Below are 27,379 nucleotides of genomic sequence, written 5' to 3' on the forward strand. Positions count from 1 at the left end.
TTATTGGAGGCAGATGCCACAATGTTCTACAGCATGATCAGATAATTATCTAGTCAGCTGGGTACAGGATTCTCATGCATACTTGAACTAACAATAACAACTATAATAAATATTTCAAGATAACATTAGAATAGAGACTTTTAAATAAAATGATCTCTGCACTTATTATATTGGGGAGCAAAAGTCTGGTTGAAATGAAATGTAAATAAAACACAGTTGTAAACCAAGTAAAAGGCAGAGCAGAAGAGAGTCCTAGGAGCCTGAATCCCCTTTCTGAAGAATCTTTAAACCATGTTGAGGCAACAGGGCAGATTGTACAGTATTACTAGCAATTCAGTTTAATTACAAAATTAGTACATCAGAGGTACCATGAATTTTAAATACATCAATTTCCTAATCATGAACTTCTATACAGACCATTTCCTAAAATCATATTGATTCTTTTTTCTTGCCTGCTTTTCATCCATCCAGAATCTTACTTTGGTGCACTGCCCTGAAAACGTCAAATCTGAATACTTAACAGAAGGATAAGATAAAATATTGTTTGGGGAAAGTGTCCTTTTAATATCAGGCCAACTAACTTCCTTTTTCTCCCTCTCTTCCTCCCTCCCTCTCTTTCTCTCTCTCTTTCTTTCTCTCATGGAGTTTTCTGGTTTTGATATCAGGGCAAGGCTGTTTCATGAAGTGAGCAGACACATGTTCTCCGTTCCTCTATTGTCTGAAAGGGTTGTGTAGGAATGGATTATTCCTTACAAAATTTTTCACAGAATTGACTACTGAAGCCATCTAGGGCAGGCTTCTTTTTACTCATAAATTCAATTTTTTAAAGAGACATAGGGCTATTAAGATTTTCTATTGGAGGCTTGTTTTAAAGAGTTTTATGGTGCATTTGTAGTGACTTTTCTCTGAAATTTAGCCGTCTACTAAGACATACCCCTTCAGGGGTCTCTTCTGAGTGCCCTAGGTGTTCACGGATTCTGTTTTCTGACTGACCAGAACGCGTATGTGTCTAGCTCTGTGTGAACTCTGTGGAATATCCAGCTTACACCTTCTTGGTCATTCTGTGGACACATTTGACACCTGAAGCCCTTCTTCTGCATGGTTCCCTCCTCTTTGTTACAATGCCTTGGCGATTTCCAGGTGCCTCTGCCTCCCAGAACTCGATCTCTCCTCCACTTGGTAATACTGCCGGCCGCTGTTTCAGCTTCCCCTTCCCTGTGTCACAGATCAGAAATGTCTCCAGGCAAAAGTTGGGGAGACAGTAGTGCCTACCAAAATGGGTTATACCTTGTGTGTATAATTAGTACTGGTTTTAAGTACAATTTTCTAATAGTAGGCTTACCTAAACCAGATTTCTTTTGATTGCTATTCGACAGAATGCTTTCCCTTTTTAAAAAGCTTCTGTCATTGTGGTTTTGATGACAGAAGTCAAATAAACAAATAAGATGTTTAAAAAAAAAAAAAAGCTTCTGTCTTTGCAAGTCTCTATTTTTTAGATTTTTCTCTTATAAACACCATAGACTTGATTTTATTTTATGAAATATGAAAACTTCTTTAATAGGGATCTTAGAAAATTTACATTTAGTTTAATTCTTAAGATACTTTAATATGTTGGTTTACTACCTTATTCTGTCTTTTAAAATTTATTTTATTTATTGTCTTCAGCTGTTACCTATCTCTTACCTCCAACAAGATGATCTATTTACTGTACTTTCTTATCCCTCTGCTATGCCTTCTCACCTTCCTTTTTAGCTTGATGTTATCTAGATTTTAATTCTGGGTTAGTATATATTTTCTTTTCTCATACATTTTCTTTTCTCTGATGCTCACGGTGTTTTCAAAGAAAACAAACTTTACTAACATGTTTAATCTCTTCATTTTTTTTCTTCTTTATGTTTTGTGTAGTACATCTTTTTTCATAATATTTTGTGTAGTATCTCATAGATTTATTTGAAAGCTAAAAATATGATTTTAAATGTTATTAAAAATGTTATCCAAAACTATTTTTTATTCCATTCCCATTTTTTCATCTTTTTATTTAAATTCCAGTTACTTAACATATCATGTGATATTAGCCTTAGGAGTAGAATTTCATGCTATATCACTTAATTATAACACCCAGCACTCATCACTACACGTACCCTCCTTAATATCCATCACCCACTTAGTCCATTCCCCTGCCCACTAACCCTCGAACAAGCCTCATCATGTGCACTCCTTAATGACCATCACCTAGTTCTGTATAATCACAATTCTGTTTTATGGTTTACCTCTCTCTCCACACCATGTTTATCTGTTTCATTTCTTAAATTTCACATATAAGTAAAATCATATGGTATTTGTCTTTCTCTGACTGGCTTATTTTGCTTAGCATCATACACTCTAGTTCCATCCACATTGCTGCAAATGGAAAGATTTCATTCTTTTTGATGGCTGGGCAATACTCCATTGTATACATACACCACCTCTTCTTTACCCATTCATCAGTTGATGGACATTTGGGCTCTTTCCATAATTTGGTTATTGTTGACAATGATGCTATAAACCCAAAGTATTTTAAGTGCAAGTCTTTTTTGGGAAAAGCAAGCCAAAGTTTTGAATTCATGTGAATATTTTCTATCATACTCTAATATTTGAATGTTTGATTTGGCATCTATGTTCAGATTTATTTTTTCTAATTTAAATTCAATTAGGCAACATATAGTCCATCACTAGTTTTTGCTATATTGTTCAATGATTCATTATTTGCATATAACATCCAGTAATCATCACATTGTGTGTCCTCCTTAATGCCCATAACCCAGTTCTTTTGAGATCTTCAAAATACTGTTCCATCTTCATATTGCTTCCAGTGACATTGGAAAATATAACGATATATTTTCTAAAACTTTTAGAAGTTTCTTATTTTTGATATATTCTTTAATTGCCATGGTTCTCCCCCCCCCACCAACTATTTTCTTCCTTTCAATAACGTGAATGCTTGCAATATGAATTATTTCATTTATTTTTCAATTCCAGGAAATGTTTCTCCATTTTTTAAAATTCCTCTTTTTAGTTTCTAGCGTGCTCTCCTTCTTAGGTTTTCATTATCCATATATTTTAAAATCCTACTTTTATTCTACTTTCCATAACTCTCTACATTTACAAATACTCTTTTTATCTTTTACTTCCTTCTGGATACTCAAGTGGATCTTCCAGTTACTAATTCCTCCCTCCCTCACAACATTTCAAATCTGTAGAGCCATTGTGGCCTTTAGAGTAACTATCTTATTTTCAGATAGTTTTTCCGGTTTGTTCTTTTAATGCATTTTTACTATAGTTCACATTTAAAATACCTTGTTTATATTTTAATACATTGTATTTTATTTAAAACTTTTGCTTTGTTCATGATCATGCTTCTCTTTCTGAGTTTCATGCAGTACATTCTTTTGCCTTGCAGTTGTTCTCTTCGAATATCTTGTTTCATTTTGTAAGGACTTTTCCTCTGGGAGGTATCAGTTATCCTGTCCAATAATGAATAGGAAAGGTCAGATCTTGGGTTATAAAACCTTGTAAGTTCCATGGGAGGAGAATAGGTATAGTCTGTGTTTACAGAGGTCCAGACGGAAGAAAACCACAAATAATCACTCTTTATTTATGAAAATTTTTCTTATTAGAGTTTCAAGTTTTGTCTTTTGGATAGAAGTCAGAATAAGAGGGTTGACTCCTCATGTTGTTTTATTAGCGATTAAAGAAGGTGCATTGAAATATGTTGGCATCACCATTAGTTTTGGTATATTTTCAAATACTTAATTGTGCACATACAGACTTGGTATTTTTATGTCTATCTATTAGATTGTCTCATCATTATCAAATGTCCCCAAGTAATTCTCATTCCTTTACATTCAAACGTTCTGTGTCACAGGATATATGATGTATCTCTTCTAATTACCATGCTATTTTTAAAAGTGGAATCTAATATTTTTACTCCTTCATTGAAATACTTATTTCATCTAAATACAATTATTGGTATACTTGGAGCAATACCTACCATTTTGCAATTTGCTTCACATGTGACTGATCTCCTTATGTTTACTTTTCCATTCTTTCTTTGAATTAATAAAATATTTTAAATTATTTTTCCATTCTTAACTGGCTGTGCATTCTTTTCTTATTCTTTTAGAGCTCTCTTTCTTAGGGAATAAATATGTGACAATGCATCCAATAAAATTATTATTTTTATCATTCCCTGATAATGCTGGATTCTAGGACACTTGAATTCTATTTACCTACCTCTCATCATTTGCTCTAATATTGTTACGCATGTTAATCCTGCACGTATTTAAATTCTAAAACACATTACTATTATTATTCTGTACAGACAGTATACTTTTATAAGTACCCACTCACTTACTTACCATTTCATTGCCATTTCCAAGGGGCTATTTAGAATCATTTTCCCTGGGCTAAAAATTTTTTTCTTGGTTTATCTGGCTAGAGGTTTATACATTTAATTGATATTTTTGAAGAACGAGCTTTTGCTTTGATTGCTTCTATTGATTTTCTTGCTTTCAGTTTCTCTGATTTCTCCTTTTTCTTTCCTTTTCTTTGCTTTTGACTTAAATTGCTTGCCTTGGCTTAAATTCCCATCCCTTCTGTAATTTCCTAAGGTAGAAGCTCAGATTTTCTATTTTAGGTATTTTTCCTCTCCAACATATGCATTCAATGCTATGTTTGCCTGTAAGCCTAACTTTTGCTGCATCCTACAAATTTTAAGTTGTATCTTCATTTCTATTTAATTCAAAATATCTAAAAATTTCTCTTGAGAAATTTTGGATACTGTGGATACTGGCTGTGCATTCTCTTATTATTCTTTTAGAGCTCTCTTTCTTAGAGAATAGATATGTGACAATGCATCTAATAAAGTTAGATTACCAATACAAAAGAACCAATACATTGCTTCTATCATTACTTTAAACACTTATTAGGTAAGAATAAGAGAAATAAAAGGTTTTATTTTACTTTGACTTAATCCTTCCATGACACTTTTCCTACTTTATATAGATTTGGGTTTCTCAGGGTTTCTGACCTGAATATAGAATTTGCTGGATATAGAATATCCATTTTAGTAGTGTTTCCATATTATTTAGGACAGTATTATTTAATTTCTACTATATGTATTTTTGTTTTGCAGTTATTTTTCTGTTGATTTCTAGTTTAATTTCATTGTGGTAGAAGCATATAATTTGAATGATTACTATTATATTAAATTTAGGAAGCTAGATTTTGTGGCCTAGAATGTGATATGTCTTGTTGACTATTTCATATGTGCTTGAGAAGAATGTGTATCCTGCCGTCATTGTATGTAGCATTCTATAAATGTCAATTTATAGACGAACTTGATTAATGGTGCTGTTCGATTCAACTAAATATTTACTGATTTCTTTCACCATTGGAATAACTGATAAAAGCGTATAGAAGTCTACAACTGTAATAGTGGATTTGTCTATTTCTCCTTTTATTTCTATCAGTTTTTGTATAATTTATTTTGACATTCTGCTGTTAGGTGCATGCATAGTAAAGATTGTCATGTCTTCTTGGAGAATTGACCCCTTTCATCACTGTTGAATGCCTGTCATTATCTCTGATAATTTTCCTTGTTCTGAAGTTGGCTTTGGGTTAGAGTTAGTATGGAGTATCTTTATTTTTCTCCATTTATTTACATTTAACCTGTGATTTTATAATAAAGAAGCTTTTTTTTTTTCTGGATAACAGGAGGTTAGGTCTTGTTTCTTTTCCCTCCCCTATTCTGACAGTCTTTTGTCTTTAAAATTGGTATATTTTGGTCACTTACATTCAAAGTATCATTGGTATAGTTGGATTATATGTACCATGATTGTAAGCATTTCTTATTCATTACAATTTTTCTTTCTTCCTTTTTATTTTTTTTTATTTTTTTTTAAGATTTTTTATTATTCATTTGACAGAGAGAGATCACAAGTAGGCAGAGAGACAGGCAGAGAGAGAGAGAGAGGAGGAAGCAGGCTCCCTGCTGAGCAGAGAGCCCGATGCGGGACTCGATCCCAGAACCCTGGGATCATGACCTGAGCCGAAGGCAGCAGTTTAACCCACTGAGCCACCCAGGCGCCCTCTTTCTTCCTTTTTAAAATCTTCCTCTCATTTTCTTCACTCTCTGGTTTTAACGGAGTATTTTATATGTTTCCATTTCCTACCTTTTCTTAGCATATCAACTATACTTCGAAAAAATTCTGTTGCTGTCTTAGACTTTGCAATATACAATTTTAACAAATCCAAGTCCACTTTCAAATAACACTCTCAGTTCATGGGTAGGTTCAGGTAACTTACAATAGATCCTAGAACACTTGAATACCATAATATTATATGTACTCTATTCTACTATAATGTGGTAGTCTCAGTTCCTCTTTCCCATCCCTATAATCTTCCTGTCATTCATCTCCCTTATCCATTAACTATGGATACTGGTTGTGCATTCTTTTATTATTTTTTTAGAGCTCTCTTTCTTAGAAAATAAATATGTGACAATGCATCCAATAAAGTTAGATTACCAATACAAAAGAACCAATATATTGCTTCTATCATTACTTTGAAAACTTATTAGGTGAGAATAAGAGAAATAAAAGGTTTTATTTTACTTTGACTTACTCCCTCCATGACACCTTTTCCAACTTTATATAGATTTGGATTTCTCAGGGTTTCTGACCTCCTACATCATTTCCCTTCTCTTAGAAGAACTTTTTTCTTACAGGGAAGCTCTGCTAGCAATGAATTCACTCATTTTTGTTTATCTGAGAAAGTCATTCCTCCTCTTTATTTTTTGAAGGATACTTTTGCTGGATATAGAATTTCAGACTGTTGTTTCTTTTTTTCTTCCAACATTTTAAATATACCACTCTACATTCTTCCTCCTTTCATTGTTTCTGATGCAAAATCTGGTGTAATTCTTATCTTTTTTTCCTATAGGTATGGTATGTCCTCTTCTCTCCCAGCACTTTTAAATATTTTCTTTACTTTTTGAAGGTTTGTAGATGACATGCCTAGGTTTTATATATTTTGGTAGTTATCCTGCCTGACATTCTCTGAGATTCCTGGATCTTTAGTTTGTCGTCTGACATTAATTTTGAAAATTCACATCTATTATTACTTCAAATATTTCTTCTGTTTTTTTCTCCTTCTGGTATTCCAATTATATGTATTTTATAACTTTTGTAAATGCTCCAAATCTCATAATTCTTGGATATTATTTATTATTATCTTTTTTCTCTTTGCATTTAACTTTGGGAAGTTTCCACACATGTATCTTCGAACTGCTGGTTTCCTCCTTGTACAGCCTACTGACAAGCCCAGAAAGGCATTCTTCATTCCTTTAGAGTATTGCTTTCTAGAATATCCTTTTGACTTTTAGAGTTTTCATTTTTCTACTTAAATTATCCACCTATTATGCATGTTACTTCCTTTCCCTTTAAAGCCTTTAACATATTAATCATAGATATTTTAAATTCCCTAATATTTCCAAAATTTGTGTCACATCTGAGTATGGCTCTAATGCTTGCTTTATTATCTGTAGATTGTTTTCTCTTGCCTTTTAGCATATTTTGTAACTTTTTGTTGAAAGTGGAACATGGTATATTGAGTAATGGGATCTGAGGTAAATATGCCTTTACTATGAGGAGTTATCTTACTCTAGCTCACAGTTGAGCTGTGTTTAATATTTGTTGTAGCTTATATGCAGAAGCTTCAGTTTTCTCTAGTGTCTTTTTGTTTTCGTCCCCGTTGTCTTTTGATTTCCGTAAGAACGCTTTCTTGAACAGATTCTGGGTCTTGCAGCAATTTTTGCTGCAATTCACTGTTCTTTTTTTTTTTTTTTTTTTTTTAAGATTTTATTTATTTATTTGACAGAGAGAGAGCACAAGCAGGGGGAGCTACAGGCAGAGGGAAAAGCAGGCTTCCCACTGAGCAAGGAGCCCAATGAGGGGCTCAATCCCAGGACCCTGGGGCCTGAGCCAAAGGCAGATGCTTAACCGACTAAGCCACCCAGACACCCCACGTAATTCACTGTTCTTATTCTATAGGTCTGTTGATGTGGTAGTCAGGTGAGGAGGAGGGGAAATCTTCTATAATCTTTTGTGGGTCTTTTTTTGTTTTTTTGGTTTTTGTTTTTTCAAAATGATCTTTAAGTGGGCTTGAGTCTCTGGGTTGTGACTTTCAAATATTTCTCAGCTTCTAACCCCCTGGAGGTGAGACAGGAAGGTTAGAGGGACTTGAAGTTGGCTAATTGCCATTCTTCTGTATCAGATAAGGCTCTGGTACAGTATTTTCTTTCAGAGTGTAGTTCTTTTTTATGGAGAATGATTTGGGTATATTTCAAAATGCATACTCTCCTGTTCTCCCTGACAGAAATAGGTGGTGTTTTTTCCTTATAACTTTTCCATTAGAATCTGGCAGGGTTTCTAGAGGGAAAACCCATGAGAGTGTGGGGATACCCAGGAGCTTCTCACCGAAAAGCTGGGGCACCCTTAGTCTCCAGCAATTCATTAAAATTGCCATTTGTGTGTTCCCACCATATTGTGGCTCTAGCAGCTTCTGCTCCAGGTACATAGTTCTGAATTGTGACTCTCTGTATTCACATCTCTTTAGTTTTCAGGGTGGTGGTTTGTCCGGGAACACCATATCTCCGAGGAGTGTAAGAAAAGTCATTGGTTTTCAATACACTCAGCGTTTGTCTTGTTGTGAAGACAGGATTAATGACATCTAGGCTCTTTACAAAGCAGATCTCTATAAGTTTAATTGTTTAATATTTGTATTGAAGGTTTGCAAGACATACTTTTGTAGTTTCTACTTGTTTTTTTCTTTTACCTTCACAAAGATATATGAAAAAATATTCTAAGTAACAAATTCTAGGTTGGCAGTTTTTCTTCTCAATTCTTTAATTGTGTCATTGTGTTGTGTTCCGGTGCCCATAAACAGTCTTACTGTTCCTCCTTTGAAAGTAATGTGCCTTTGCCTCCTTTTTGCCACTTTTAGGATTTTCCTTTGTCACTGTGATATGCCTAAAACAGATTACCTTTTCATTTGTGCTTTTCGGGATTACTAGAGGTTTTTGAGGATGCTTAGTCATGACATTTTTCTCCAATATTACTATTTTGGCTAATTTAATGACCCAGAGTTCTACTATTTCCCTTGTGGGAACTGCCTTCTGCAGATACCTGCACCAGAACTCTGTATCACTCCTGCTGTGACAATGATGGGGCAATGGTGGGAAAAGAAGCAAAAGCAGAACTCTAGCTGTACTATTCTTACCTTTTTCTCCCACAATAATCCGAGGCTGCCAACCCTGTCCTGGCTAAAGCCTAGAATCAACCCCTTCCTGAACATACAATTGCAAAGCAATTCCCCTACTACCCAGAGGAATTTTACACTTCTAATTTCTTGGCATTTTCCCTATCTAGTCTGTCTGTAGTTACTCTTGGAAGAGGAAGCCTTCATTATACCATTGTAACATCTTATTAGAAAACAGATCAAGCACTCGTCTTTGTTATTTATATTAGTCTATTTTTTTGTAATAATGTTCTAAGTCGATAGATTTACTCATATTACTATCTATAGATAAACCTCACTACCTACTAATGAAATAACCATTTCAAAATAAATTATATATAAAGAAATATTCAAACAAATGCTCATTCACAATAGATAATGTAACAATTCTTATTTTCATCATTGTTTTACTTATGTAAGAAATGTTTTTTAAGTATTATCTATCCAATCACCTGTATCAAAATGATCGTTTCTGGGTGTGTGTATGTGTATGTACGTGTGTGTGTGTGCAAGGAAGGGGGGGTTGTTAAGGCCATGTTCATGGGCCCTTTTCACATCTAATGAATTTAAATTTCTGGAGCACCTAAATTTACATTTTTAACAAGTCTCCTCTCCTAAGAAGATTCTGATTCAGAGCCACTAATCCTAAATCTCCAATATACACATATTTCTTTTCCAAAATGTTCATACAAATGCAAATGCCAATTGTTACTAACATCATTGTCATAATTAATTTAAAATGATTAATGAACATGGCTTTAGTTTTCCTGGTTTAATTATTTGCTAATGACACTAGTTTAATTAATTGTTCATGTCGACAAATATATGATTCCTGTTTTCACAGCTTTTCATAATCCCATCCGGAAAGCAGATCTTTTATCAATGAAAAGCATGGCCCACCTGTCACCATTTTATATTGCACTGATTTGCTAATTTGATACTATCTGAATAGGGTTATATTCATTTCTGTTTTCAGCTTTTTATCTGGAAGTTTCTCACTCTAAACATATCTGAAGGATTTATATCCAGTAAGTTTGCCTAAGTATTCACAAGCATGGACTACACTGATAGAATGAGCACCTTTTATAACACAAATGAACACATATTTATTATGGGAGGAGGTAGAGAATGTGAAATTATAAATATTTTAACATTATTCATAAGGAAATAATCCTCTTCTCAGAAGCAAAACTTATTTTTTTCTCAACTCTTAGAATTAAAAAAGCCTAAATATTTTAACTTTCCCTGGAAAACTGAATTAAATAATTCATTGTTACCAAAGTCCCTAAACTTATCCCTTAGGAATTAAAAGGCTTCCTTCCAGGATTCTATTGTGGTTTTTGACGTCAGTCTGTGCAAAAGAGTGAAAAATGTAAACATTTCATCTCTGCTGGTGCATCCCGACACAAATGTATTTATTTGTGTGCTTATTTGCTTAAAGTTTTCAAATCATGCCCATTCTGTTCACCTCTTTACAACCAGCCATTTAACAACCCTTAAACCATCAGAGGTACTCAGTAAATGTATCTTCAATCTCTGAGATTTGGGTTACATATTAGAATTTTAGAGGTAGTGCACTGTCATCCTTATATACAGCCTATAGGCAAAGCACATTTTCCCTTGAAATATTTTCCTGCTGAATTTTAAATACATAGCAAGTAATTATCTTAACCCAAAAACTTGTGTGCAGAACAAACTACTTACTCATTTTTATTAATTGCCATGATTTTGGCTCTGAGTATCTATCTCCCAAGGTTGGTGGGAAATTTCCCTCTCATTTCACTGCTATTTTTACTAGATCAGGAACCAAAGTATGAACTCAGCAAAGCATTGGGAACTGAAATGCAGATTTGGAGAAGAGAAAATTTAAAGGCATGAACGATTGCTGACATATGAATAAAATGTATCTCCTCAAAAAGTTTAGCTAAGTATTACCTCACATATCTGGGAAAGACATCTGGCTTCAAGATGGTAGGCTAAGTAAATGAAGGAGACTGAGTACAGATTAAATCTTGATGCTATTAAAAAATCTGATCCTGCATATGTATTAAAAATTTAAAGCAAACCACTATTCTAGAAATAGACTGTAAAACTTCTATACTTATAGAGAAGTAAATGGAACAAAAATGTAATCAGGCCAATAATAGAAATGTTATAAAACAAAAGAAAAAAGAGAGTATCAAGTATGAACCACCAAATAAGATGGCAAGAATAAGTTTAAATTAACAATAATAATAAATAGAGTTTGGTTAAAGTATGTAAGTCAAAATACAGTTATATTTTATTTACTGGACACAGGTCTAAAACAAACTGCCACAGGCTGATGGAACATAAAGAAATAGGAAAAATAGTCTAGCAAATACTAACAAAAAGAAAATAGTTTACTTTTAACAACATTTAGAATTCAAGGTATAGTGCATTAAAAGATCAAAGAGAGGTGGGTTGTTTTTTTTTCTTTTGAGAAAAGGAACTCTCCTCCTCAAAATAATACAGTAGTCATGATCCTTACAGAATGACTAGACTTAAAAATTCAGTAAAAAGATATGAAAACTTCAGTCATGCTAGAGATTTTAAAATAGTTCTTTTATAAATAGACATGAAGTAAATAAAATTCTAAAAGTTTTAGATATCATAAATGAGTTTGATTTAATTGATACTTACAGAATTATTTGCACAAAAAATAGATGATATAGTTTTGTAAACACTCAGGAATTTTAAAAGACAAAAGTAGCAACATACTAGAGTCATAATAATCTTGAACAAATTACAAAATATTGAGAAATAACCTATACATTATATATCTCCATCAATATGCAATAAATATAAAAGCAGACAACAAAATGAAAGCCAACATCTTGCTTAATGGCAATGCTGTCCAATGAACTTGGAAAAAATGTCATGGGTCCCAAAGAAAACATCAAAATGGAAATTGCTAATATTTAGATTTAGAACAAATGACAGCTAGCCACCTACATATAAAAACATGTATGGTACTGTACCTCAGAGAAGACATAGAACTTAATTGAACTTATTAGAAAACAAAAAAGATAAATAATAAATAATTTGAGATTTTGCTTCTGATTAGCATGTAGGATGGTTGTAATACAATTTTGCTTCCATGGCAACACCAACAGCAATAACCACTTGCAGATGAGTTTAGAACTGTGGAAAATTCTACAGCTAGAGGTGAATATCGTTTCTGAATTCTGGCAAGTGGAGAATCAATCTGCTTTAGATGGACAGATTGCAAGAATGGGAAGAAGTCTACTGGGTTGAAGAAACATATCAAGATCCAGAAGAGCCCCAATACCCAAAGTGAATGGACTAATCCAATAATACTTTCACAATACATAGCTTCCCTTTCCAAATTCTACAAAGAAAACAGGAGTGGGAAGTGGGTTCAGACAAGAGGGAAAAGGGTTCAAATAAGAGGAAAGAGTCCTGTGCATTCTGTAGTAATTGAATTCTAAGGCCTTCAGTTAGATTCCTGTTAAATGAAGTGACCCCAAAATGCAACTACTGTCTTCCAGTTCAAAGAGTGACTATATTAAAAAGCCAGATGTGTGAGAGTTTGGGTATTGAAAACATAACTGGAGAAACCCATCTAATAAAAATCAAGAAAGGGCATCAACTTAACTTAACTCTAAGATGAATCTGAATAATCAGTCTTCCACTGTAGCTGCTGCAGAGGAAGAGACGAGTCCAGTCTCTGAGCGGGGGATAAAAAGCCTACAAAATTTTACACTTCAATCTCCATTGCTCTGGTATATAATGCATTGTATTTCTTCGTTCTTCAGATAGTTTCCTTTTGTTCTTTGAATATATTTAAAACAGGTCATTTAAAGTCTTTGTCTATTAAGTTCAATGCCTGGGTATCCTCAGGGAAATTTTTTATCAATCATTGTCTTTCCTCCTAAATATGGGATATATTTTCCTATTTCTCCACATGTCCTATAATGTCTTCCTTTTGAAAGTTGGACATTTACAACAGGGTTGTTGTTGCTGTTTTTTGTTGTTGTCATTTTCTTGTTTAGTAGCTTTCCTGGATAAACTCTTTAAAGTCTATATCTTTTAAGTCTGTATTTTTTTACTGTATGGCTACGGAGGTCTGTGCTCAGTTAGCTTAATGATTAGCTAATGATTGTATAGAGATTCCTTTAAATGCCTGAAGCAAAATGTCTCTGAGATTTTGTGAAAGGTCTCTGATCTGGGGGGCATTACTTGAATGTTCAGGTAGCCACTTTACAAGTCCACCTTCACCTTTTTTTCCTATTTGTGCAGAACTTTAAATTCATCCAGACGTGAGAGTTTAGGGCCCTCTCAAGTCTTTCATGGCCGTAGCACATGGTCTTCCAGATTACTAGAGAGCTTTTCAAAGTCATCTGTGTATATGTCACTCAAAAACTTTTAGATTTTAGATCTGTTTGATGTGTTTCCTATTTTTGATTGCTATCTCAGGCATCTGGGATATTAAACAATTATGGCTGATTGTTTTTCGACATACACCCCCAGGGAAAGGCTGTTTACACTGGGCCAGCTCTGTGTCAGCCAAATAAAGACAAGTCTTGCTAATGGGACTGCCCAAGAAACTGCCAGACAGGTCAGATAATAACCCTTCTCTAGGATTTGGAATTTTGAAGAGATCTAACCCTGTTCCTTCACCTCCAGAGGCTGTTAGGCCACTGCTTTTCAGTATAATTGTGAAAGTATTGCTTTCAAGGTTACCATGGGGCTGGTGAAAGGGTCATGGAGACTAAGAAAAGCAAAAATAACACATAGATCACTGGGTTTTTTTGAACTAAGATTCAACCAGTTTTCTTGAATAAATACACATTGCTGAATATCTTTGGTTAATTTTCATAGTTCTGGAAATGTTGATTTTGACAATTTTATGTTTTATCCCTGTTTTTATGGAGGAGAGGATTGTTAGGAGTCCTTACTGCATCATTTTTAATGGACAGTAGGCAAAACGTTCTTATATTTGACACCAAAAAGCATGATCCATACAATAAAAAAAAAAGTTAATACATTAGACTTTTTTCACATTAAATTATTTCTCTGCAAAAGACTCTGTTAAGAGAATAACAAAACAAAAGTCACACAGTGAGAGAAGTTTCTACAAATCACATATATGACAAAGGACTTGTATCTAGAACATATAGAGAATTCTCAAACTTTAATATTAAAAACAATTTAATTAGAAAATGAGCAAAAGACTTGATCTGAAATTTTACCAAAGAGAACACAGAGATTGAAAATATGTATGTAAAAATATGTTCAACACCATTAGTCACTAGATAAATTCAAATGAAAACCGTTGTGGGATATTACTATACAACTATTAGAATAACCAAATAAAAAATAGTGGTAATACCAAAAGTTGGTAAGAATTTGGAAAACCAAATCTCTCTGATATCACTGTTGGGAATATAGTTATGGGCACTCTGAAAAATAGTCTGGAAGTTCCTTTTAAAATAAAAAATGGACTTACCATATGACCCAGAAAGTGTACTCTTGTGTATATCTACCAAATTAAGGGGAAAAAATGAATGAAAACATATTTCCATGCAGAATGTTGTACATTAATATTCTTAACAGCTTTATTATAGTAGCCCCAAACTATCCAAATGTCCTTCAGTGGGTGAAGAGAAAAAAAAAAATAAAGTAACATCCAAAGGACAAATACTACATGGTACCAGTCATATAACATTCGTGAAATAACATAATTACAGAGATGGAAAACAAGTTATTAATTGCTGAGTATTAGGATGTGGGGCAAGAGCTTGTATAGCTATAAGGAAGTAGCACAGAGAAGTCTTGTGATGGTATAATTATGTATCTTCATTGTGGTAGTGGTTGCCTAAAGCTATGCATGTGATAGAATGCATAGAGATATACCCCCTTACCCCCAAGATGCAAATGAGTGTATATATAACTGGTGAAATCTGAATAAGCTCTGTGGGTTATGCCAATGATGATGCTGAGCTACAAATTAAGTATTAGCCATTCATATCAAGCAATGTGTTAAAAGAACAATGTATTATGAGGATAAGAGGATAATTAATTATCTACTAAATAGTCAGAATCTTTCTTCTCTAGTAACAAAACCCTAATTTTAATCCAGTCACTAATATGACCAGCTTAAAAAGTATATTCCTCTCAATTTTCTGGAGTTTGGATAGATAATGAAATGCAAGAAGAAACTCTGGGTTAGGACACCTAAGAAATTATTACCCTACCTCTCTCCCTACTTTACCCTATCTCTCTCTTTTTCATTTTTCTTCCATCCGATAAGGACATGATGCCTACATTTCTAGTGGTAATCTTGGGTCTATGAGGAAAAACCAAGAGAAGAAAGAGATGTGCTCCTTTATATCCTTAGTTTGCTCAACCAATGGCAGCAACTGCTTGCCTCTAGACTTGATTATTTAGAAATATAAGTCCTTAGCAGCTCTTTCTGTCCATGGGTCCTCTTCCTGTGCTTTAATAAAACCACAATTTTGCACCAAAAAAAAAAAAAAAAGAAGAAAAGAAAAAAGATAATAGAAAAAAAAGAGAAATGTAAGTCCTGGTGTGTTTAATCCACTGTAATCAGGACCCTCTTACTACCAGGTGAATGCAATTCCTAACTGATACAATAATCAAGGTTTATCCATATATCGCAAAGATGAAACAACATGAGAAATTCTTTCGATGGAATTCTCTTTGTTTAGAGAACTAAAAGAGAAAATCGTATATTTTAATGGATGCTGATTTAGAATTTTATAAAATCTAATACACATTCATGAAAACAATTCTTCAAAAATGAGAAGTAGAAAGATACTTTCTTAATTCATTAGGAGCTACCTGATAAAAACCTATGGAAACATATTTAATAGGGAAATATTAGAAACATACTCAGTAATGTCAGAAATAAGAACAGAATATTATCATTACTATTATTGATAATTATGCTAGAGACTCAAGTTAAAAATAGTAAAAGAAAAAAGATGGTTCAATGATTGGAAAGAAGGTGGTCTTCCTAGGACATTTAAGAGAATCAACTAAAAAAACAGCAGAACTAATAAAAGAACTTAGCAAGTTGGTTGTATAAAATTCCTTATGCAAAAATCAGCTTTTCCTATTTTTCATAAGAATTAAAAATAAATTAGAGAATAAGGAATTGTCTATAACATATCAAAAACATACAATACTTTGTTTTAAAAGAACTAAAAAATGCAAGATGTATATAGAGAAAATAATAAAACTTTATTCAATGATATAAATAGATCTAAATTAATAGAACTATGCTATGTACATAAATGGTAATATTCAATATTAGGAAAATATTAGCCCCTCATTAGTCCAATTAGAAAAATCTATATAAAAACAAAAATGAGATTATTTTATGCAAAATTTAAAAAACAAGTCTTATACTAAAGTGTTGGTAAAAATGTGGAAAACAGCTCCTTACCAAAGCTATTTTTAGGGTATTAATACATTGATTTACTCACTTAGGCAGAAATTTGAAAGTACAATTAAAACTAAATTTTCTGAGCCTGTGACCTCGCAATTCTATTTCTACGTACCTGTGCCTGAGGGTAAAAGAATGTTTACCTCAGCATTATTTGAATTATCGACTGCAAACAAACTTAACGTCTTTGCTAAGACAGTTTGCTAGGAAGTTTAAATCACATATGAAACACATATTTTATTGAGTACTATCTAGGAATTGAAATACACAATCCACCGGTTATCAACACAGAGTTACTCTAAGAGTTACATTCTATACAATACGTGGAATATGATACAACCCAAATAAAAACAGTTACACTAAACAACTGGAAACCCTCTCATATACGCCAACTACAGGTAAAAAACAAATTGGAAACGTTTACCAAAGACATAGTATTGATTACTTCAGGGAAATGGGAGAGCACACTGGAATTGAGGATAAAGGTCACAGAAATTTTAAATTGAAGTCTAAATTTTTTTTTTGAAAATGTAAACAGAAATTGGAATTATGCATTAGTTGTGTCACTAAAATTGAAATCAAAGGATCTGGTGAATATTTGCATAAGTGGATTCTGATGGTGCTCAATTAAAGAGTAGAACAAACTTTCATACCATGCTGAATTAATACCAGCATACTTACCAGAGATTTGCACTTGACATATGGTAGAGGGCACCTATAAGAACGAATCACCAAATAATGTAGTAAGTGTTATAATAGTATTGGGAATAGAAAATAGGAAGTTTTCTGGTTTTCCCTTAGGAAATATGAGGAAGTAAATTTGAGTTCTGCATTTGAAGGGAAAATAAGAATTTTAAGCGAAGTGGGCCAGAGTGAGCAAAGTGATTGCAGGGCAGGGGCCAGCCTGTATGGAGGATGTGAGTCCTGAGAGGGTCTGACATATTTGAAGAATTGTACGATTGAAGGTTTAGGCTTCTATGAAGACGAAAAGGCCTTAGGGGCTGTAAAGAGAACAGAAGCTAGAGATCAAAAATTGGTGCCAGACTGTAGGGCCTTCCTGCAGTGTAAAGACCTATGTTATTTTCCTGATATTGAAGCTTTTCCCAACATTTTCTGCTTTTTCTAATCACTCTCAAATTTCTAGTCCAGATCCCATGATGCCTTCCTCATCTACTTCAATCCATTTTGAATTTTCTTTTCCATCATTTTGATACTTAAGCATCTTCATTCTGGCAGGTTCATATTACGCTGTTTCAAGAGTCTCGGCTTCCCCCCTCCCAAAAAAAAAGAAAAAAGAAAAAGAAAATTAAATTGGGTTATAGAATTTTTTTGTATCCTGAAATGACTAATATTGGTGTTGGGAACACAATGGATCCCTGTATTTTCTAACTTGAATTGAAAGGAGCTGAAGTGGTTCTTTCTAGGTACTTGGACACAATTAGCCATTACTATTGACAACAGTGTTACAAGAGTAAGGGCACGAGGAGTACTTTAACATCTGTTCTGTTTATTACTTAGCTCTGGCTCTTCAGAAGGTGGTTTACCTTCTTGTGACTCATTTTCATCATCTATAAAGTAGGGGTGATGATATACTTAATTTCAGTGGCTGTTTGCTGTATGCTAGAAACGTTGCTAAATTTTTTAAACACACAAAAAATTGGCATGGTGAAACTTACATAAAATAATCGCTACATTTTTTAATCTTTTAAATCAAATCAAATCTAGCTTAATTCCCACTTACCAGGGTTTATGAAAAAAAAATTCTGAATAGTCCTCCACCCCCCAATCATGGGATTGATATGAATTTTAGGTATACACAACCCAGAGAGGTTGGACTTAATTTATTCTATATGTGCATTATTTTATGTGCTTATTATTCAATTTTAGAGGCCCATTTTAAGGGAGGTAGCATTCTCCTCTAGGATTTTGGTGGTTTCTTGTCTCACATGGAGGTCTTTCATCCACCCAGATGGCTAACAGACAAATGAAAAGATGCTCAACATCACTCATCATCTGGGAAATACAAATCAAAACCACAATGAGATACCTCACACCAGTCAGAATGGCTAAAATTAATAACACAGGAAACAACACGTGTTGGCAAGGATGCAGACAAAGGGGAACCCTCTTGTACTGTTGGTGGGAATGCAGACTGGTGCAGCCACTCGGGAAAACAGTTTGGAGGTTCCTCAAAAAGTTAAAAATAGACCTATCTTATGACCCAGTAATTGCACTACTAGGTATTTACCTGGATACAAAAATGCAGATTCAAAAAGGTATATGCACCCTGATGTTTATAGCAGCATTATCAACAATAGTCCAACGTGGAGAGAACCCGAATGTCCATCAACTGACAAATGGATAAAGAAGGGGTGTGTGTGTGTGTGTTTGTGTATGTGTGTGTATATAATGGAATATTATTCAGCCATCAAAACATGAAATCTTGCCATTTTAATTGACATAGATGGAGCTACAGTGTACTATGCTAAATGAATTAAATCAGAGAAAAACAAATAACATATGATCTCATTCATATGTTGAATTTAAGAAAGAAAACAGATGAACATATGGGAAAGGGAAAAGAAAGAAGTACACAAGCTATAAGTGACTCTTTTAAAATTATTATTATGTTCAACTAGCCAGCATATAGTACATCATCAGTTTCTGGTGTTGTGCTCAACAATTCATTAGTTATGTGTAACACCCAGTGCTCACCATGGCACGTGCCCTCCTTAACTTTTAATGGTACAGAACAAACTGAGGATCGATGGAGGGACATGGGTGGGGGATGAATTAGATGGGCGATGGGTATTGAAGAGGGCACTTGTGATGGTCACTGAGTGTTATATGTAAGTGATAAATCACTGGATTTTACTCCTGAAACCAATATTGCACTATATGGTAACTAACAAATTGAAAAAAAAAAAAAAAAAAGGCAGTGGCTTTGTAGCTCTTGGTATTTATTCCCTCCATTCTTTCCATACCAAATCAGTATCTAGCACTCTGCGGTAAGCCAGTAGTTTTCGGTGGGGATGAGGGGAATGTGGCTTTCTAGGAGACATTTGGCAATGATGAGAGAGATTTTGGGTTGTCACAATTTGGAGTGGAGGTACGAATGGCATCTAGTGGGTAGAAACCAGAAATACTGCCAATCGTATTACAGTGCATAGGACAGCTCCTGACAACAAAGAATTATGGTACCCCATATATCAATAGGGCCAAAGTTGAGAAACTGTGCCCAGGTACCACTGATACTATTGACAGACTCATAGGAATGTCTGTGTTTGCTGAGAATTAAAAAGTGTGACCAGAACTCAACTGACCCCAGCATCTGCTAAGCCTCCACCTACTTCAGATAGGGCCCCAACTATCCCCTTCTTCTTCCTCAAAATTCACTAGCTTCCCTTTCTATTCCCAACTCCTTTCAAACAAATACTAGTTTGACTCTTGCAAACAAAGACTGGTTGGAGATTTTCTCAAAGATGGGTCTCAAAACCCAAAGAGGGTGTTACTCTGAAGTAAGGAAGCTCAGAAAACAGCAGACTGGCTCAGGAAAAACAAGATTGGAATTCGTATCTCATTAAGTGGTCCTGCAACATTTTCCAAATAGAAAACTGAGACTTGAGAGCTGTAAGACTACTTGTCTATGACCACTAAGTGATTGAAGAGCTGTAGCCCTAAGTGTAAGTGAAGTTTAGGAGTTCAATGTTATCTTTGATAAGAAAAGATCACATTTAACTGTGAAGTTGATAGATGGCCTTAAGTCACTTTTGAGATCACTTCATCCAGGTAAACTTAAAACAGATGAAAAATAATACATGTTTCCCTGTAGCACATGTTTTATTTTAAAATATTTTAATGAAATATGAAAAATATATTTTGGTGAAATACAATAGCCATGCTCCAAAGCTCACATATGTGTGCAGTTTGAAGAATGATTACAAATTGAACCTATGTAACCAGTAAGCAGATCAAGAAATTATATATTACCAGTACCCCAGAAGCCCTTTTGAGTTCCGCCCCAGTCATGAATCCTACCCTCCCCCAGTCTAATACAGGTTTTCACATTTAGATTATCTGCTGGTGCCTCTCAAGAGTCCATTACAAGACCAACAATATTAAATTCCATTTTCTCTCTCTCTTTTCCCCCCTCCCTTCCTCTCACCTCCTTTTTTTCTCCTTCCACCCTCACTCCTTTACATCCTTTACTCTTGGCTGCCATGAGTTCATTCTATGTTTTCTTTCATTACCTTTAATAAGTCTGGGTAAATATAAAAAAGAATAGGCGTGAAGTAGAGAACTATTACAGCAGAGGGAAAATACTGCAACGTTTTACCACTATCACAGTAATGCTAGTTGCGCATCTAAATCCATTACTACCAGGTACCTGGGTCCTACAGAGTTGGCATAGCAAACATTAATTTTAGAATTAAGGGTCCTATACTGGAAAAAAACCATATAGACTGCCAAAAACAGTAAACAGAGAAATGACAGGCAGTAGTAAAAAAAAAAATAAAAACTGGGATGCCTGGGTGGCTTAGGTGGTTAAGCATCTGCCTTTGGTTCACGTATTGGTCCCAGGGTCCTGGGATCTAGCACCACATCAGGCTCCCTGCTCAGTGGGACCCACCTCTCCCTCTTCTGCTGCTCCCCCTGCTTCTACACACTCTTTCTCTCTGTCAAATAAATAAATAAATACAATCTTTTTAAAAAACCAACAAAACAAAAGCTGTCTCTCCTGGATTCTTCTTTCTTCTATGCTGTGTTGGGGTGTGTTTAACATTAAAAATCAGTAATTTATCACTTCAAAATATTCCATAGACCAATTTTCCCCTCATCTAGTAAAGCTTGGTAAAGTTTAACCAATTAGGGAATTGGCAGAATATCTGAATTACAGATCATGATTGATCCTCTTTTTTTTTTTTTTTAAGATTTTAATTTATTTATTTGACAGAGAGATCAAAAGTAGGCAGAGAGGCAGGTGAAGAAAGAGGGTAAGCAGGCTCCCCGCCAAGTAGAGAGCTTGATGTGGGACTCGATCCCAAGATCCTGGGATCATGACCTGAGTTGAAGGCAGAGGCTTAACCCACTGAGCCATGCAGGCGCCCCAATCCTCTTTTTTAACAGTGAGACCGAAGGATGCAAAAAATAGGAGCTATACCTGTTTTATAAATTAATTATATTGCAACAGGGCTTTATGCTGGGCAGCTATTATGTTTCACAGGGCGGATGTGAAGAGTGAAATACCCAAATCTGGGGAGTAATCAGCAATATGAAATTGGAGTTTTTCTTGTTTGTTAAAAAAAAAAAATGCAATCTTATTTCCAAGAACATTCAGTTCTTCAAACTAAGTGAAAAGCCCTGTAAAACAGAAGCCTTGCTGACTCTAAGGAATAGAGTAAGGCACAACTATCTGTAATGAACACATTAATTGCTTTAGTACAAATGGTAAGTACTACAGTATTTGAAAATAGTAGATTAACCATTCCTAGGATCTTTTTCACCTGTGAATTTTCTTAACCTGTACTTTACTCATAAATAATGCAAAATCTGAGGTTTAGTGAAACTTTCATGCATTTGGACTATTGAAGTTCTATTAAGCGAATAATCCTATAAAAATCTGGGGAAATTACTACACTTTGTAAGTGCCTGGCCATACCAACAAATCAGCTGCTTTTCAATTGATTTAGCTTCTAAGTCCATCTTAACATGGGATAATCTACTTAGTGAACCATGCTATGATTGAATGGACCATTAAGAGAGCCCCAAACTGTCCAAATTTGGATCTTAGGTCTATCTCATTGGAATGTGAGGAAAAGTTTGTTGTCTATATTTTCCTACAAAACTTTAAAGTATTTGTACTTTTGGAGCACAACAATTCTAACAATTCTGTCAAATATATTTATGAAATAGAAATTATTCTACTTTATTTATTAACCTTCATTGAACATTACTTTTTAGTATTTTTCTTTCTTCTGACTGGGATTTTGATTAACCTCTCAACTGAGAAGTTAATTCAGGATACAATCCAGCAAGCATTCCTGATATTCTTGGAGCAAAACTTTCTTCACATAATTCATAGATACCACCATTATATAACCTCTTATTTTTTTTAAAAAAAATAATAGAATATTGCACTAAATAATAATTCCACAATTTCTTGAAACAATTTTGGTTCTCAGCTTGGAATACAAAGACAAATATCAGGGCTTTATATTTAAGGTAATACAATTCGAACTCAGGTTTTCAAAAAGATAAATCATAACCTTAAACAAGATTTTTCTAGGGCATAAATCGAGACTATGTATATGGAAATATTTGGAAAGCACTTAAAATCAATGCTAATGCTCCGTATTTGTCCTGTGGCTTTGGCTGCCCTCCCAGTCCAGACTGCAATTTAACAAGCATAGTAGTATCTGTCTCTACCACCTCACAGCTGGAATTAATCTTCCCAGTTAACTAGTCAGTGACATAGGCAGACCCTGAAAAAGGGGACAAATTTACAAATGTTGGATCTGGAAAGGGCCTTTAGGAAACTTTTTGAGCAGGTGTCCTGACCTGCTTGGGGGAAGGGAGGAAGAGATCTCAGGATTTGGGTCTCTGGGTAGTAAGAGATAGTACTTGTAACATTTCAGTTCAATATATTTTATAGTTTTGTCTAAAGGTAATCAAGAGGAAATGGTTTTCTCATGGTGTACTATGACGGCGCTGAGCTGGACCTAACAAGATACCTCATCTAGTATTCACAGAATGGGTTCTCAATAAATACCCGACTGAGGAATGAAGAAAATAAAGGTGTAGATCTCACACATTTTGGGGGTTTTGTTAGTAAGATACTTTGAAAAATGTCTCTCCTTTGTCCCCTCCTTTATTTTTGGCTCCTGGAAATAAACTGATTTACGTGAATGACATGTTATCTAAACCAAATGCTTTAAATTAGAGTGAGTTAGTTTAGTACATATTCTAATTATTCATTCTGTCCATTTTTCAAATAGAATTAAGTTAACTGAAATTTATAATACTGTGTGTGAATTCTAACTACCCAATTCCTACTTTCATTCTATTAATAAATGTGACTATCACTTGCATTAAATAGTAATAACTCTCCTAAATTTCTAGAAGTTGTACCATATTGCCTATATTAAGAGAGAAAGCCTGAAGCTGTTTTATTTCCCTATCAAATGTTTTATCTTTCTTTTCATAGCATTTGTCTGTATACAAAAATAGAAGCTCTGTTTTATTTGAATAATAGTCTTCTCATTTTGTGCTTCATGAATATTTTTCTCACTATCCTTATTAAACAAATTTCCATGCAAAAATTTGGTTTAGTTATTTTGCTTACATCCTACGTTATTTTTAAGACTTCTTTCTTGAAAATGCATTTAGCTCGGCAATGTTAATGAAAGGCTGCATTATAGGCGTTTGCAGAAGCATCTGTAAATCATGAGATATGATGAAAATGTTTCACAAATACATATTCATGATTAATTTAATGACATGACAAGATAGCCCAAATCAGATACCTATGTATTATGAATAATTAACACCGCTACTCTATTAAAAATACAAGTTTAACAAAAATAATTTCTAGCCAGGATTTACAGTAAGTAAATTAATATGCTATAATTACTTTTGTTGAACTTGAAGTTTTTCTCTGCCTGACCATGTTAAAAGGAATGAATCTTTTATAAGAAAATTCTACCCAGGATGTGAATTTCCCCCACTGCTTTTATACCCCTTTGTATTTCTTAAAATTGGCCGTTACCAAACAACCAAGTGTTGACATAGCTGGAATACAATGTAACAATCCTTCCCCATAGCATCCCGTTGGATTTGTTATTGCAGAAACCAAGCAGAGGGTGGCACTCTCCTCCACTAAACTCTCTCAGTCTGATCAATCAGGTTTATTCCAGAAGGCTGTTTGTGAGCCATAGGAACACACAGGAAAAGGATTACACGATGGGCTGTTACTATTCAGGTTTTCATTTCAGTTATAATAAAACGGACTTGTTATTTCCCCCTTCATTCTGAAGTGAGGTCATTGTTAAATTCTTTTCTAAGTAATTCACACTCTCCCCGATTGTGGTTCTTAAATTGGACAGGCTTTGTGTTCCCTGTGTTTCTATTCTCCCTTTTCTTTTTTTATGTCAGCAAACCACATGTCTCTCTCTCTCTCTCTCTCTCTCTCTCTCTTTTTTTTTTTTTTTTTTTTGGATTTTTATGTTTTTATTTTAATTCTAGTTAGTTAACATACAGTGTAATATTAGTTTCAGGTGTACAATATAGTGATTCAACACTTCCATACATCACCCAGTGCTCATCACAAGTGCACTCCTTAGTTCTCATCACCAGTTTAACTCCCCGCCCACACCTCCCCTCTGGTAACCATTACTTTGTTCTCTACAACTGAGAGTCGTCTTGATTTGTCTCTCTCTCTCTCTCTCTCTCTCATTCTCTTTCCCCCGCTCTGGTCATTTGTTTTCTTTATTAAATTACGCATATAAACAAAACCCTATTTGTCTTTCTCTGACGTATTTCATTGAACATTATACTCTCCAGCCACATCCATGTCATTGTAAATGGTAAGATTTCATTTTTTATGGCTAAATAATATTCCATTACATATATAATCTCACATCTTTATCCATGTCAATTGGTGGATACTTGGGCTGCGTCTATATCTTGCTATTGTAGATAGTGTAGCTATAAACATAGGGGTACGTGTATCCCTTTGAATTAGTGTTTTGTATTCTTTGGATAAATACCTGGTTGTACAGTTGCTGGATCATAAGGTAGTTTTATTTCTTTTTATTGTTTTTTGTTTGTTTTTAAAGATTTTATTTATTTATTTGGCAGATCACAAGTAGGCAGAGAGGCAGGGAGAGAGGGGGGGGGGAGCAGGCTCCCCACTGAGCAGAGAGCCTGATGCGGGGCTCTATTCCAGGACCCTGAGATCATGACCTGAGCCGAAGGCAGAGGCTTTAACCCACTGAGCCACCCAGGCGCCCCTGTTTTTGTTTTTTTAAGAGAGGGAGAGAGAAGGGATGGGTAGGGGCCGAGGGAGAGGGGGAGAGAGAGGATCTTAAGCAGACTCCATGCCCAGAATGAAGCCTCATATGAGACTCCATCCCACAACCCCGAGATCACGACCTGAGTTGCAATCAAGAGTCGGACAGTTAACTGACTGAGCCACTCAGGCGCTCCTCTATTTTTAAATTTTTGAACCTCCATACTGTTTTCCAGAGTGGCTGCACCAATCTGCTCTCCCATAGAGAGATAGAGCAAGAGTGTTCCTTTTTCTCCACATCCTCACCCACATCCATCTGCTGTTTCTTGTGTTGTTGATTTTAGCCATTCTGACAGGTGTGAGGGTGATATCTCGCTGGAGTATGGTTTTGCATTTCCCTGATGGTTAAGTGATGATGAACATCTCTTCATGTGTTTGTTGGCTATCTGTATGTCTTGTTTGGAGAAATATCTGTTCATGTCTCCTGCCTTTTTTTTTTTTTTAATTGGATTATTTGTTTTTTGGGGCTTTGAGTTTTAGAACTTCTTTACATATTTTGCATACAACCCTTTACCAGATAGGTCATTTGCAAATATCTTTCCCCCATTCTGTAGGTTGCTTTTTAGTTTTGTTAATGGTTTCCTTCATTGTGCAGGAACCTTTTATTTTGATGAAGTCCCAACAGTGTATCTGCAAATCACATCTCTTTTTTAAAACATGAAATACATCTGGTTATAATGATGGGTTGCTTCTTTCTATGTTTCATCAAAGAAGATCGGTGTTTGACTTGATTTTATTCTTCGATGCAAAATCCCCCTTATTGTTCCCTTTTTCTCCTTCTTTTTCTCTATTTCCCTCTCCTCCCTCCTTTCCTTTTTACTTCCTTCCTTCTATCTTTTTCTTTTTCCTTTTATTCTCTTAGGTGTAGCACTTTTATGGTAGGTTGAATAATAACCACCTAAATATATCCATTTCATAATCCCTGGAACCCATTAGTATTACCTTTTATGGAAAAAGGGACATGACAGAGGTGACTGAATTAAGATTTTTTAAAAAAGATTTTATTTATTTGTCAGAGAGAGTGAGCACAGGCAGACAGAGTGGCAGGCAGAGGCAGAGGGAAAAGCAGGCTCCCTGCTGAGCAAGGAGTGTGATGCGGAACTCCATCCCAGGACGCTGGGATCATGACCTGAGTCGAAGGCAGCCGCTTAATGACTGAGCAACCCAGGTGCCCCGAATTAAGATTCTTGAAATGCAGAAATAATCCTGGGTTATCCAGTTAAGCCCATTGTGATTATAATGGTCCATATAAGAGGCATGCAGTAGTTTGAGCTAGAGGAGAAGACAGTGTGATGATGGAAACAGAGAAATGAATGCACTTTGAAGATGGAGGAAGAGACCACCAGACAACACAGGCAGTTACTAGAAGCTAAGGAGGCAAGGAGATTGAATCTTCCCTCAGAGTTTCCTAAAAGAACCAGTGCTGCCAGCACCTTGACCAATGAAATTAATTTCAGACTTATGATTTCCAGAACTGTAAGCATATAAATTTATGTCATTTTAAACTCCTAAGTTTGTGAAAA

The sequence above is a fragment of the Mustela lutreola genome, chromosome 11 (assembly GCF_030435805.1).
Source record: "Mustela lutreola isolate mMusLut2 chromosome 11, mMusLut2.pri, whole genome shotgun sequence".
NCBI lineage: Eukaryota > Metazoa > Chordata > Mammalia > Carnivora > Mustelidae > Mustela > Mustela lutreola.